The 14135-nt window shown below is 37.4% G+C and overlaps 1 non-coding gene across 1 annotated transcript; it reads left to right on the forward strand.

Annotated features, from left to right (window-relative positions):
- Positions 1-262: 262 nt before the first annotated feature.
- TRNAV-GAC (transfer RNA valine (anticodon GAC)) lies at positions 263-338 on the forward strand. Its single transcript has one exon. It is a non-coding gene; the product is annotated as a tRNA-Val (tRNA).
- Positions 339-14135: the final 13797 nt, after the last annotated feature.

The raw sequence follows: 14135 nt of genomic DNA on the forward strand, positions 1-14135 counted from the left end.
AGCACCTTATAATGGCACCATAATACAAACATTGAGCAAACAAAAACATACATGGAATAACTCATTTTGGATGAGTTACACAAAAGAGCAAAACCAAGTCAAGACATTTAAAAAAAAAAAAGAATCAAGAAAACAGACACATAGGTTCTTCACAAATTTTTGGTGATTAGACCTTCCATAGACTTAATATTAATGGAGCTATTCACCATAGACTGATGAAGTTATCTCTGAATAATTTTATCTGATAAAAAATGCTAAGTAGGCCCTGGCCAATTGGCTCAGTGGTAGAGCGTCGGCCTGACATGCAGAAGTCCTGGGTTCGATTCCCGGCCAGGGCACACAGGAGAAGCGCCCATCTGCTTCTCCACCCCTCCCCCTCTCCTTCCTCTCTGTCTCTCTCTTCCCCTCCCGCAGTGAGGCTCCATTGGAGCAAAGATGGCCCGGGCACTGGGGATGGCTCCTTGGCCTCTGCCCCAGGCGCTGGAGTGTCTCTGGTCACGACAGAGCAAAGCCCTGGAGGGGCAGAGCATCGCCCCCTGGTGGTCAGAGCATTGCCCCTGGTGGGCGTGCCAGGTGGATCCAAGTCGGGTGCATGTGGGAGTCTGTCTGACTGTTTCTCCCCGTTTCCAGCTTCAGAAAAATACAAAAAAAAGGAAAAAAAAGGGAAAAAAATGCTAAGGAGAATATTACGATGGCTCTAACACTAAACATACAAGCTGGATATTCACACCACACCAACAAACCACAAACCTGACTCAGAAAGAAATGGTAAATATTTTTTGCCCATTGTGGCATACTAAAAATAGCAAGCTCTAGGTAATCTATATGAATCCTATTAATATTAAATGTTAGGAAGTATTTATTTATTAATATCTCTGGGGCACTTTTAATAAATATGACTCATAATAAATATCAGTGAATCATATTTCAGAAAAAATTAAAGTACATTGAAGATTGGATGTTTCTTTCTTTTATTTAATTTCCTGGGCTCTGTGTTCTAGCTAAGGGGGAAAAGCAATACAGAACTTCCGTGACTTATATTATTTAAAAAGTGGATAAAATTACCTTTGGGCTCAAATTAATTATAACAATAAAATTAGAGTAATGCAAGTGTTGAATAATCTTCCTCTATTTAGTTATAAAAGTTTTATTCTTATTTCAATTCAGCACATCTCTAAAAAAAAAATGCTTGCAAAAAAAATTTTTTTTTCTGCCAGTGTTAACAGTATGACTCCTTTTCTTTCTATCCAACCATGCATCCTTCCGTCCTTCAGCCATTGCCGAATTGGAAGGCATACACATCTGGGCAAATACAATCAGTGTTTCCTCCACAAACACAGATTCCCCTGACAACCAAACAGAAAGGGGGAAAGAAAATGAGAAGCCAAGGATATTAAATTTCTCTTAGACCCAGCACCTGATTCTCATTTGACCCACTGTCTGGGTCTTATTAAGCCCACCCTGATCTCTTCTGTTCCCATAGCTTTTTTACAAGCTGGGCGTATGGAATCCCAAGGCCTTGTATTTTTCCATGTTACTGAACAACAATCCTAGCAGGATAACAGAACATTTGTAAAGTCATTTTCTTTCCATCTTCTTTAGGCTGTTGGGTTCTTCTGCAAAGGCTATTGACTCCAGCTGTGTGAGGACACCTGTCCACCAGGACCTACGATTACTAATCCATTTCACACAGATCACCGAACTCGTATCAAATTGCAGTAGCTCTTGTTTATTACCATCTTAGATCAGATTCAAACTGGAGGCTCAAAGCTAAAAGGCTTAACCTCTAACCCTCTCACCCTGGGTCACTCCCAATCTGTCTCTGGGGCACTTTTAATTAATGGCAGAGTAAAAAGGATTGTAAATTCCAGAATTCTCATATACCATCCCTTACCCAAAACGCCCAACTCACTGACAGCTCAGAAGGTGTCCCATTGACGCATATTTGTTCATATGATTGTATCTGCACAGACGTAATTAAGTGGAGACATGAGGAGCAATGATCTTGAAAATTCATAACGGAATAGAAATACCTCAATGGAGGTTTGGGAATTTACCTTTTTAAGATTGGGACAATCTGCCAGATGATGTGCTTGCATTACATATAACTTTGCATGTGCTGGAGCCAAAAGGCAAAGAAAAGTGGAAAGTGCAGATGCTTAACCAGACCATTAACACCCAGCCATCCAGTAGTAAAAGGAAAAAAAAAAAAAAGAGAGGAGAAAGGCTTAATGCAATCAGATTGATCTAATTCAACAATTAGCCAAAATCCAATGCTGCCTAATGGTATAAATATCTTTAGGGCTATTATCGAGTGGGAAAACAGAATAGTGAGACATTAATTTTGCAAGTGTTCTATATGTTTGTGTTCTAATAGAATGCTCCAAGATTAAAGAATGTTCTAGGAAAATCAAAAATATCCTTTCTGAATCATGTACTTCTTTTGACCATTTTCATAATATTTACAGCTTCATTCTAAACTGATGAGATCCAGTACTTAGGGTCAGATAGTTGTCTAGAACACAATGAGAATATTTTTCTGAAGCTACTTCTTGAAATAGGTACCTAAATTAAGTGTAATGATATGCCAGCCAACCACATAGTAAAAACTGCCTGTGCCAGATTCTTTCTTTAAATTCTCTGTCCACAGCAATCTTATGACGGCAGGTTATTATATTTATTTTAGAGATGAATTGAAGTTTTAAAATAAGACTACTAATTCTTGGTTGCATTTAAAAAATAAATAAAAACCCTACCACCTATCATGGGTTGAATGGTACTTCCTCCCTGCCACCCCCCACCAATAAAAAAAGATATGCTGTGGACTTTATTACCCTTAGTACTTGTGAATATGATCTTATTTGAAATGAAGATCTTTCCAGGTTTAATCCAGTTATTATTAGAATGGGCATTTATCCTATATAATTGATGTCTTATAAGTAGAAGAAAATTGGACAAAGACACAAAAGGCCAATTTTATATGAAGACAGAGGCGGAGCTTAGTATGACACATACCTAAGCCAAGGTTTGCTGGCCGCCACCAGAAGCCAGCAAACAGGCATGGATGGAACAGTGTCTCTCCGAGCTTCAGAAGGAACAACCCTGCCCCCACCTTCAGATTGGATTTCTAGGCTCCACACTGGGAGAGAATAAATTCCCATCGGTTTAAGCCAGGCAGTGTGTGGCACTTTGGCAGGTCCCGAAACTCATATATTTTGTATATTCAACAAATTCAGATAAGGCTGACATAAATCTGTTTTATGTTTCTTTAGGTAAACATAACTAGAATATTTCCAGAGGGAAAAGGTGTATGTCTGTCTTAGAAAAGGGCCCTTAGGGTCCTGACAGGTTGGCTCTGTGGAAGCGTGCCAGCCTAGCGTGTGGATGTCCTGGGTTTGATTCCCAGTCAGGGCACACAGGAGAAACAGCCATCTCTCTCTCTTTCTTCCCCTCCTGCAGCCATGGCTCAAATGGTTTGAACACATCGGCCCCAGGTGCTGAGGATGGAACGGACTCTTTAATGATGTGTGAGGATTAAACATATAAATGTTCCTTCTTTGAGGGCTTATCTCACCCATATTTCTTAGCGCCATCCGCCACTCTTTGCCCAAAGACACCTTCCTCTTTCCCACTGTTTTATGCAAATAAATGGTGCACTGCTGGTCTAGCTTTCCAAATGCTGTCTTCCTCACTTACTCCAGAGACCATTGCAAGTTGGTCTCTGATTAAAAACTTTCACTCTGTTTTGAATGAGAAATGAGACAAATAGTCACATGAAAGAAGATATCCTAAATATAAGACAATGTACACCAAATGTCTTAACTGGTTCAAGCACATCAGCTTCAGGCACTGAGGATGACCCCGTGGAGCCTCCGCCTCAGCCATTAAAAATGGCTCAATTCCCTTCTCCTGCATTAGTTTTTTATTGTTTACAGTGACGTTTGAGTTTAGTTACTTCTCTTCTCTGTGGCAATTTCTGGCTCTCCTGTGTCTTTTTCAGTTTTGTGCTTTGCCACATAGTATAGGGAGTGCTTCTCATCGGCGTTGTTTCAGAAAGCTCTTGGATCGCATGGTATTCCTCCGCCTCTTTTATGCCCTGCCCCTATCTCCTGCACTTAGAATAACGCTTTCCATAGAGTTGGTCCTCTATAAATATTTGCTGAATTGATTTTAAGTTCAAATTAAGCAGCATGAGCTCTCCGGGGTTGAAAAATCGCATTGTAGACGACATGCTTATCCTGCTCAGTATTCTTTCATCAGCAAAGTGAATCAGATGCCGCGAACTCTTGGTATGAACTATCAAAGGAAAGTTGTGGTGGTGGTGGTGGTGGTGGTGGTGCGTGCGTGCGTGCGTGCGTGCGAATGGTTATCTACAATCCAGAGCATCAAGAGAAACAGGTAAATGCTATGGAAATTCCAGTTTATTCTATCTTTCTAGTGGCAACTCATTTGTCTGGTTAGTTTATCTGCTAGATTCCAGTGTTAGACGCAAAATAAAGCTAATCTGCATTGTCATAGTGACTTAACTCACTGGTGTATTATTACTATGTAAGCAGGTGTCCATGCAACTACAAATACGTGCTTGTGATAGAATCCCAGCAGGGCTTCTGATGAGTTTTTGTTGTGTTGAACCTTACCCAGGAAATTACTGTGTAAAAAGCTTTGCTATTAGTTATTTGCCTGGAATATCATTTAGCGACACCTGACCAAATTCATGGCAATTACGTTAACTAGACTAATGGCATTCCAAATTTCTCATTAGCTTTTTATACTAATTTTCTCAAATTGATTATTGAAATAATAGAAATATGTAAATACACATATACTTACATTCAAAAAGGCACACCTTAAGACAAATTTAGTTCCTCATTATGACTGTTTTTCCATGTTTATTCATCAATAAAACTGACATAGAAAAAAATTAAAATAAAATGTTTTTAAAGCTCAAAAACAAAAAAGACAAATTTAGTACTAAGAAGTAAAAAGAAAAGCTTATCAGAAAATGATCATATAAGCCAATTATTTATTAAGATAGACTCCACACTATATGTTATCAACTCCAAACTTCAAACTACTGCTTACTAACAATATGTGCAACACATCTGAATTGTAGTCCTAAAGATACTTAGATGAAAATAATATAAACTAGTTTATAACATTACAGGATACATTAAAAAGCTGGCAATAAAAACGGACTCTTGGTGTATGACCGTATATATCAAATTTTTACCATGAAATTTGATGTGACATGATTAAATACATCATATATTCATTGTTGTATTATAATATTTTTTGTTATACTTCTTAAAATTTATCAGTAGGTTTTAGATTGAAAAATATTTTGGTCAGCTGCCTGACCTGTGGTGGCACACTGGATAAAGCATCGACCTGGAATCCTGTGATCGCCAGTTTGAAACCCTGGGCTTGCCTGGTCAAGGCACATATGGGAAGCAACTATGAGTAGATACTTCCTGCTCCTACCCCTCTTCTGTCTCTCCTCTCCTTAAAATCAATAAATAAAATACTAAAAAAATATTTTAGTTAGCCAGTATTCACTGTGTGTCCCTTTAAATGAGGGTCTTTGGAAAAGGTTCAGTTGTAAGGACTGTAAATTGGTCTCTGATGAAATATTTCACTCTGTTTTGAATGAGAAATGAGACAAATAGTCACATGAAAGAAGACACCATAAATATAAGACAATACACACCAAATGGAAAATATCTGCTACAGAAGATCAGCGTTAAAGACAGCCAGTGGTGGAGTGAGATTATCATGCCAGGAAGAGGTTGGGGAAGGGTTCATAATATAGAATGAGCATGTGTCCTGATTAAAATGGAAGAATTCTAATTTCTGTCTATATGCTAGATGTAGTAATTAATAACATTTATTTTTATTCTCAAAAGTGTTTAGATTTAAATGATAATTATACTATATGTTCATTCTGGTCTTGCCTAGTTGGCTCAGTGGTAGAGCATTGGCCTGGCATGTGGATGTCCCAGGTTTGATTCCCTGTAGAGGTACACAGAGGAAGCTTCTCCATCCCATCCCCTCTCCCTAATCTCTCTCTTTCTCTCTCTTTTCCTACCTGCAGCCATGGCTTGATTGGTTCGAGCGCATTGCCCCAGGAGCTAGGATGGCTCCGTGGAACCTCCACCTCAGGCACTAAAAATAGCTCAGTTGTGAGCATGGCCCTAGACAGGCAGAGCATCGGCCCAAGATGGGGGTTGCCAGGTGGATCCTGGTCAGGGTGCATGAGGAAGTCTGTCTCTCTGTCTCTTTTCCTTTCACTTGGAAAAAGAGGAAAAATAGGTGTTTAGTTTAGATTTAAACGATAATTATACATCATTTTATCACAAGAGCAAACAGGCAAGAGTGGCCTTAAAAGAAAAGTAGCATTCAAATGACCAGACGCGAGCATTTCTGGAAATCTAACACAGGTGAACAGTATATACAGGGGAACCAAAATGAAGCATGGGAATCAATAGGCTGGAAAGAATAGTGTTTTGTGCAATGAGGTCTTGTCTGCATTGTGAACTGCAAATAAACGATGTATTGCAGGTCTAGCTTTTCAAATGCTGTCTTGCTTGCTTTCCCCTGAGACCACAATAGGGCCTTTTTCCAGCATGTTTTAAGGCCCATCACTCTATCCTGAATGTGTAGCAAGAAGAGAAATCATTTGGGGACATACCGTCATCCCACAGTGTATCTCCTGCCAAAGGTAGCCAGGTTTAACAAAACAAAACTAAACTAAACAAACACAGAACGTCTAGTGAAATTTGAATTTTTCTATAATTAATGATTAATGTTTTACTATACGGATATCCAAAATATTACATGGGACACAAAGCACAAATTATTAGCATGTCCCAATTATTGCATAGGGCATAGTGACCTTGAAAACATCGCTGTTTTTCTGAATTTCAAATTTGACTGAGTATCCTGTACGTTATCTGGCAACTGTATTCCTGCCTTATTTCAACCTTCAGAGATTTCCCTTGACCCTTCCTGAGGTTGCTGAAACTCCAACACTTGGCTCAGAGGACCAGCTTCCTTCACTGAAAAAAATAATTTCTGCTTCGAGCTTAGGAAGTTTAAGGAGTTTGACAATGATGTAGTAGTAATGCTGTTCTCAAATACCTTCTCGGTCTAAGTTTACTTACCCTATGCTATGAACTAAAAACCAAATCTCTATTTCTAATGTAGGTCAGTTTACTAAGGTAAATAAAATGCTTCATGATCTGCAAACAAGAGTTCAATGTTCTTTTTCTCATTATTCCCAAGTCTAAAATTTAAGGAAAGAGGTACAATGAAATTGGATGTTGTGATATTTACTGAATTCCTGAATTTTCTTAGTTTCCTTTCAGAATGGCCCCAAGAGGTATTCACTACATTGTGTAAACGAGGAGACAGGCTCCAGGCAGCTTTGGGACGCATTTCCAAGTGTCCACAGTGCTTCAGCAATGACGGTCTTAACTTTGGAACCCAGAGCTCATGGTGGGAAATGTAGTCAATTTATTTACACTATAATATAGTTGTCTCTAACAGAGCAATGACCTCCTCATTATTTTCAGCGACTCTCAAAATTTATGAAATGCAAATAAAAATGTGTTATAGCTTTCTGGTTAAATATGTAAATACCTTCATGACATTTTTCTTAAAATTAATAAAAGTAACAGTAATAGTATCTAATACTTATATCAAGCACTGTGAAAAGCATATTACCTGTTCAATTTTATTCAGTGTTATTAAACTGTTACTGAATGATTTTATTTGGTAATCAAGAATTCCTTAAATTATTTGAACCATGAAAAAGGATATTATCCATTTACAATCTTTTGAAACTTGAACATAACCCTTTGGCAGATAACACAGGAGATACAATTTCACATCTTAATGTTACCAATGTGAAGACACAGGATGCTACATCCAGGAATAGACTTTGAAGCCTGAATAAAGTTCTTAACAATGGAAAGAATAATAAATTCTTCATGAGAAAAAAAAATCCATATTAAAAATATTTAAATGTTAAAGCATCAAGTTTTCTTATTGGTAGTTCTAAAAATTTATGACATATTTTTAATGTTGTGTAGTTAACAGAATGGAATTCTCGAAACTCAATGAATAAATAGCAAATAGCACCTGATCCCGGAAATCATTAGTTACTTACATCTTTATTTTCAAAGTACAAATTGATCCAACATCAGTTACCTTTTTTTGCCTTTTATTCCCCCCTTCTGGCTGTCTGCCTATCTGCCAAGCATGGGAGATATTTTCTCAACATTCTAAGATATTCTTTGGTTTCCTCCTATCCTTAGTGACCACACCCAACCCCAAAAGACCCATTGTAAATCTCCCCTTAGTTCCAGTCTTTAATTTAAATGGTTGCTCTTAATCAAGTGCAACAATTTTTTAGGAAGTACGATGGCCAATAAATTATTCCACTTGGCAAGCAGGACTCTCCTCACATATATAACAATATAACAATAATGATACAGAGCGGTAACCTTTTTGCTTTTAGCCCAACAGCATAATAATGCTTCGGCCCCAAAGTCATCATTGTACTTAAGTCAATTATACACATATACAGTATCAGGAAAATAATATTTTCCCACGCTCCCTAAAGAATAAAAGTGAGTAAAAATTTATACTGCGATATTATCTATCACAGATAGTAAAATCAGAGGATTACCTAAAAATGACATAAAAACTAATTAAAAACCTTGTTGACATATTTGTGAATGATCTAATAAAATGGCCCAAATAAATAAGGAAAAAAAAGAGTATAGAACAAATAAGGAGAAAGCCAAATATAAACATTTTTTTACTGAATTATTTTTGTATAGAAATCTTATATTTTATTTTTTAAATTTAAGAAAAGAAAAGGAGAGAGAAAGTGAGACATTGATTTGTTGTTCTACTTATTTATGCATTTATTGGTTGTTTGTATGTGCCCTAACCAGGGATCAAACCTGCAACCTTAGCTATTAGGATAATACTTTAATAACCTGAGCTACCTGGCCAGAGCTAGAAATTCTAATTTTAGAATTTGTAAAGTAAAATAGTACTTCTTTTATAGAAACTGAGATCTTGACTACAACATTCAACATTTTTAGTCTGTAGCACATTTGTATATAACATAGCAAAATTCTATTGGACGTTGAAGAGACCCATACAAAACATAAAGTCCTGAAAAGGCACGGGATGACTAGAGAGAAAATATGTCTATAATCTGACATTTGCAAATGATGTCATTTAATTTATCCTTTCACAGGAGGCCCTGACTGGTCTCTTTCCCAGCTGTTCTTTCTTCCTTTCTTTTTTGTTTTTTTTTTCTTTTTCATTGATTTGGAAGAGAGAGAGAGAAAGGAAAAGAGGGAAGAAGAAAGAGATAGAGAGAAGTGTCGACTCGTGTTTCACTTAGTTGTGCACTCATTGGTTGCTTTTCATATGTGCCTTGACTAAGGATTGAACCTGCGACCTGGGTTCACCAGGATAATGCTCTATCCCCTGAACTACCAGCCAGGGGCCAGTAACTTGCTGTTCCGATCCCCAAGCTCTCCATTCCTAAAAACAGTTGAACAGGTGCTAGGTAATTATCCATCTGGAATGCTAAGAGAATTTCTACAATGGTTGTGAGTGGGATTAGACATCTTTTAAGTTCCTTCCAACTTCAAGGGACTGTAACTTCATTTTGACTTTTCTCTAAATGAAGGATGTTTTTGTCTACATATTACAGGTCAGTAAGTGAACTGTCTTATTTTCATAAAATAATAGCTTCATATCTTTGGTATACATACATCATCTACATCTCAACCATCATGATATTGAGTGAAATTTTTTATGAAACATGAATTTAACATCCTCCTGAGCATTCACCTGTTCTCTAAATACCACAATTGTCCGGAAGATCCATGAGTAGGCCAATTCCAATTTGAGAGATATCTTCTCTATAAAGCTCTTTCAGACAATTAGTTTTAACTCGTCCAGTCTGATATAAATTCTATAATTTCTTGATTTACATTATAATTAGATATGGAAGCAAATGTGAATCTTGGTCTATTTACTCAAGTGTTTAACACAATACATTAACTTATTCTTTATATGAATGTATAGGCTGATATAAAATTCAAGTTCTCTGCCTGACCAAGTGATGGTGCAGTGGATAGAGCATCGAACTAGAATATAGAAGACCCAGTACAAAACCCAGAGGTCGCCGGCTTGAGTGAGGACTCAGCAGTTTGAGCACAGAGTCACTGCCTTAAGTGTGGGATCATATACATGACCCCATGGTTGCTGGTTTGAGCCCAAAGGTCACTGGCTTGAGCCCAAGGTCACTGGCTTGAGCAAGGGTCACTTGCTCTGCTGTAGCCCCCTGGGTCAAGGCACATATGAGAAAGCAATCAATGAACAACTAAGGTGCCTCAATGAAGAATTGATTCTTCTCATCTCCCTTCCTGTCTGTCTGTCCCTCTCTATGTCTCTGTCACACACACACACACACTCACAAAAACATATACACACACAAAAGTTCAAGTTCCCTCTGGTGGTTGTACAAGGGTTTCTTGGCCTCACATAGCATAAAAGCATAATGGCAACTCCCCAATCTCCTCACCACCTCCCTGGTAAATCATCTGTCTGCATGGATTGTAATTACAATGTGTTTTTTTTTGTCTCAGGTTACGTCTGGTAATTTTGTTGCCTTCATGCTTATGACATAAACATTTTTTTATGATGTTGGTAATACTTATTCTTAAGATATTGTCTCCTAATACATTATACACATGATGACACCCAGTGCAGCTATCTAAGTTATTGGGGACAGTTGCCAACTTGGGCATGAATCTCTGCTACTAGTGAGATCAGTCTGACCACCAGTTCTTTACAGTGTACGAGAAGTCTCCATTTGCTGTCCACCATTTCCTTATCCTTCCTGCCACTCCTGGAGATGTGGCAAAATCTCTTCAACAGGATGAGGAATTAATTTCAAGCAACTTCCTTATTTCTGTTCTGCTTCAATCTTTCCATGTCTAGTTACATGCTTAAAGAAGGAAAGGAGATGAACAAATAAAATAAAATATAATCTAACACCTCAAAAACTAATTCTTCACCAACAGGTCATTTACCTCTAATGAGCATTTGTTATTTCCTTGTGGAGAATGTAATGCATTAATCTCCCTATTCACCTTTTACCTGGTGTTTCCCTCTGCCATGCGTATGGCTAATACGGGGCTCTCGGTGTCAGTGTTTATGTGATGATAAACTGGTCTTGGGAATTCATCCTCTGAGCCTTGTGGAGCTAAAAAGAACTTAGTAGTTCCCTTAGTATAGTATCTAGCCCTTGACAATCCTCTCTAAAACTGTTAAATCAGGAACACTTCATTTATTTGATGAGGAATTCCTATGATAATAGCCTTCTCTATTAAACAAAAAAATGAACACAAAAAAAGATGTTAGTCACCATCATTTCCTGTTCCTCAGGTTGACTATATCATTCCTTTATTGTTGTTCTTGCAAGAAAGAGTGAGGGACAGACAGGAAGGGAGAGAGATGAGAAACATCAACTCTTCATCGTGGCACCTTAATTGTTCATTGATTGCTTTCTCATATGTGCCTTTATCGGGGGGCTCCAGCTGAGCCAGTGACCCTTTGCTCAAGCCAGCAAACTTGGGCTCAAGCCAGCGACCTTTGGGCTCAAGACAGTGACCATGGGATCACATCTAGGATCCCACGCACAAGCTGGTGACCCCACACACAAGCTGGTGACCTCAGGGTTTCAAACCTAGATCCTCAGTGTCCCAAGATAACACTCTATTTACTGCGCCACCTCCTGGTCAGGCAACATTTCTTGACTCTATATAGACTTCTCAATTTAATCACTAATTTCAGCTTTTCCGAAAAAGCTTTGTAACTATTATATGAATTACAGTTTTATAAACTGAGTCCCCCAAATACATACATTATTGATATACTTTCACTTCATATCAAACATAAAATTTTAGTTAACCTAAATTTCTGAACTAAATTTCAATAAGTCATAACCAACTAGTTATTTATATTTGTAACCTCATCTAGGTATAGTTGGGTCAAAACTTGTGAAGGAAAACCATTTTGGTTGGAAAATATTCTTTTCAAGAGTAAAATTTATTAGCATCCACTTGTATAAAGTCTTACACTAAATGTGATAAGAAAATCTTATTCAAAAGCTTATGCTCTAAGTAAGCAGTTGTGTTAAGACAAAGTATAGATAATGATAAGCGTAAATATTTATCCATATGCATACCGAGAAGCATCTAAACAGCAGAATTATTTTAGAAATGTTTTCAAAATAACCCTGTATTTTTAAAAAGTAAGCTATTGTTAAAATTGAGGAATAATTTGAAACAGTATGCAACAATTTACTGAGTTGTAAGTGACTAGGGTAAGATGTTTGCAAGTCTAAATCTAGAGAGCAAAACAGGGATTTTTATCTTAATGGAAAATAGTATTGATGTTATGGTTGTCTCACTGATGACACATGGATTTTCGTGGTTCTTAATTATTTATACATATATATATATAGTTAGGAAAAAATATTTTGAAGAGTTGATTTCCTCTTGTGCAAATATATATAAATGCATACATCTATTTCTTAATACATAACCTAAAAAAAAGGTATAAACATTGCCCTGCTAGCGGTAGTCTACCAGTTTAATCATTTAATCTTTTAGAGTTTTGTAAATTTCAAAAGATTCGTTAATATGAGTCTGTTCAGATCATATGTATACAAATTAGACAATCAACTACTATATAAAATCCAATGTAATTCATATTGAAAAACATATATTGTGTATTTATAACAATAACACCTGGGTGTGTAAAATATTTATGGTTCATAGAATATTCTGTCTGCAGATGGGTTTTTAAAGTAAATGGATATGAACAGAGTGTCAGTAACCTGCCATCAATGGAACATTCCCATTGTCATTTTCTTCCCAGTTTCAATATTGGATACGCACTGACTTTGCAAATCTCTTCATTGCAGACATATTAGAAACACACCATTTGAGGGGATAAGGTGAAAATAAAAACCTGATAATGTTATATGACTCAAGAGTATCAGAAGAGACTGGAAAGATGGATAGATTACGTAGTTTCAAACAGAAGAGTGAACACAGACACACTGCCTGGCAGAGTGTAGAGCCTGGGTCTGTCACCATGCCACTGTTTGCTATAGTAAATTGTCAACCCCTAGAGCTGGAAAGAGTATCCAAGGTGGTTTCTGAGTAGATAAGTTGGGTAATTCATTTCATTCAAAGTCCATAGGCAAGGAGAGAGAGAGAGGAACATTGCACTGCTGCCCTATGTGCTCTGACCGGGGAATCAAACCAGCAACCTCCATGCTCTGGGACATGTTGCAGCTGAGCTATCCAGCCAGGGCTTGTTTTTATTGATTGATTTACAGAGAGACAGAGAGAGAAAGGGAGAAAGAGGGGAGGGAGAAGGGAAGCACTCATTTGTTGTTACACTCAGTCGTGCATTCATTGGTTGAGTCCCATGTGTGCCCTGACAGGAATCGAACCCTCAACCTTGTCATTTTGGGATGATGCTCCTAACCAACTGAGCTAACCAGCCAAAGCCCGTAGTAACTCTTGATGGAATCAAGCCTAGAACATGTATTATACAAATTCTAAAGTTCTGTTTGAATTACAGGAAGAGCCTTAACAATATATCACAACAATGTCTTATGCATACTAGACACTTATATTCACTACATGTATACATTACATATTGATTTTCTGAGAACTATTCATAAAATGAAAAAAAGTATCACTGTTTTCTGAAAATGGTGGGATCATTATGGATATGATTTGACATAGTGAGCACCAAATCAAAATTCCTCTTTTCATTCAGTCTCTCCCAGTATTCATGGCCTCCTAACTTTATCTTTTCTATGAACTTTTCTGAACGCTGTTATCCTTCCTTCTCTTTCTCTTTTTTTTTTCCATTTACTCAATTAGAAGAGTAAGAGGCAATTCAGATTTTTAAGGTGAGCACTGCTTCCTTTTCCTTTGTTCAAAACCACTTACACTGGTTTCTTTCGAGTGGATTCCTCTTATTTAAAAATTCCCCTGTGCTCTTCCTTTGTCCCTTAGGAG

Source organism: Saccopteryx bilineata, chromosome 8 (genome assembly GCF_036850765.1).
Source record: "Saccopteryx bilineata isolate mSacBil1 chromosome 8, mSacBil1_pri_phased_curated, whole genome shotgun sequence".
Taxonomy (NCBI): domain Eukaryota; kingdom Metazoa; phylum Chordata; class Mammalia; order Chiroptera; family Emballonuridae; genus Saccopteryx; species Saccopteryx bilineata.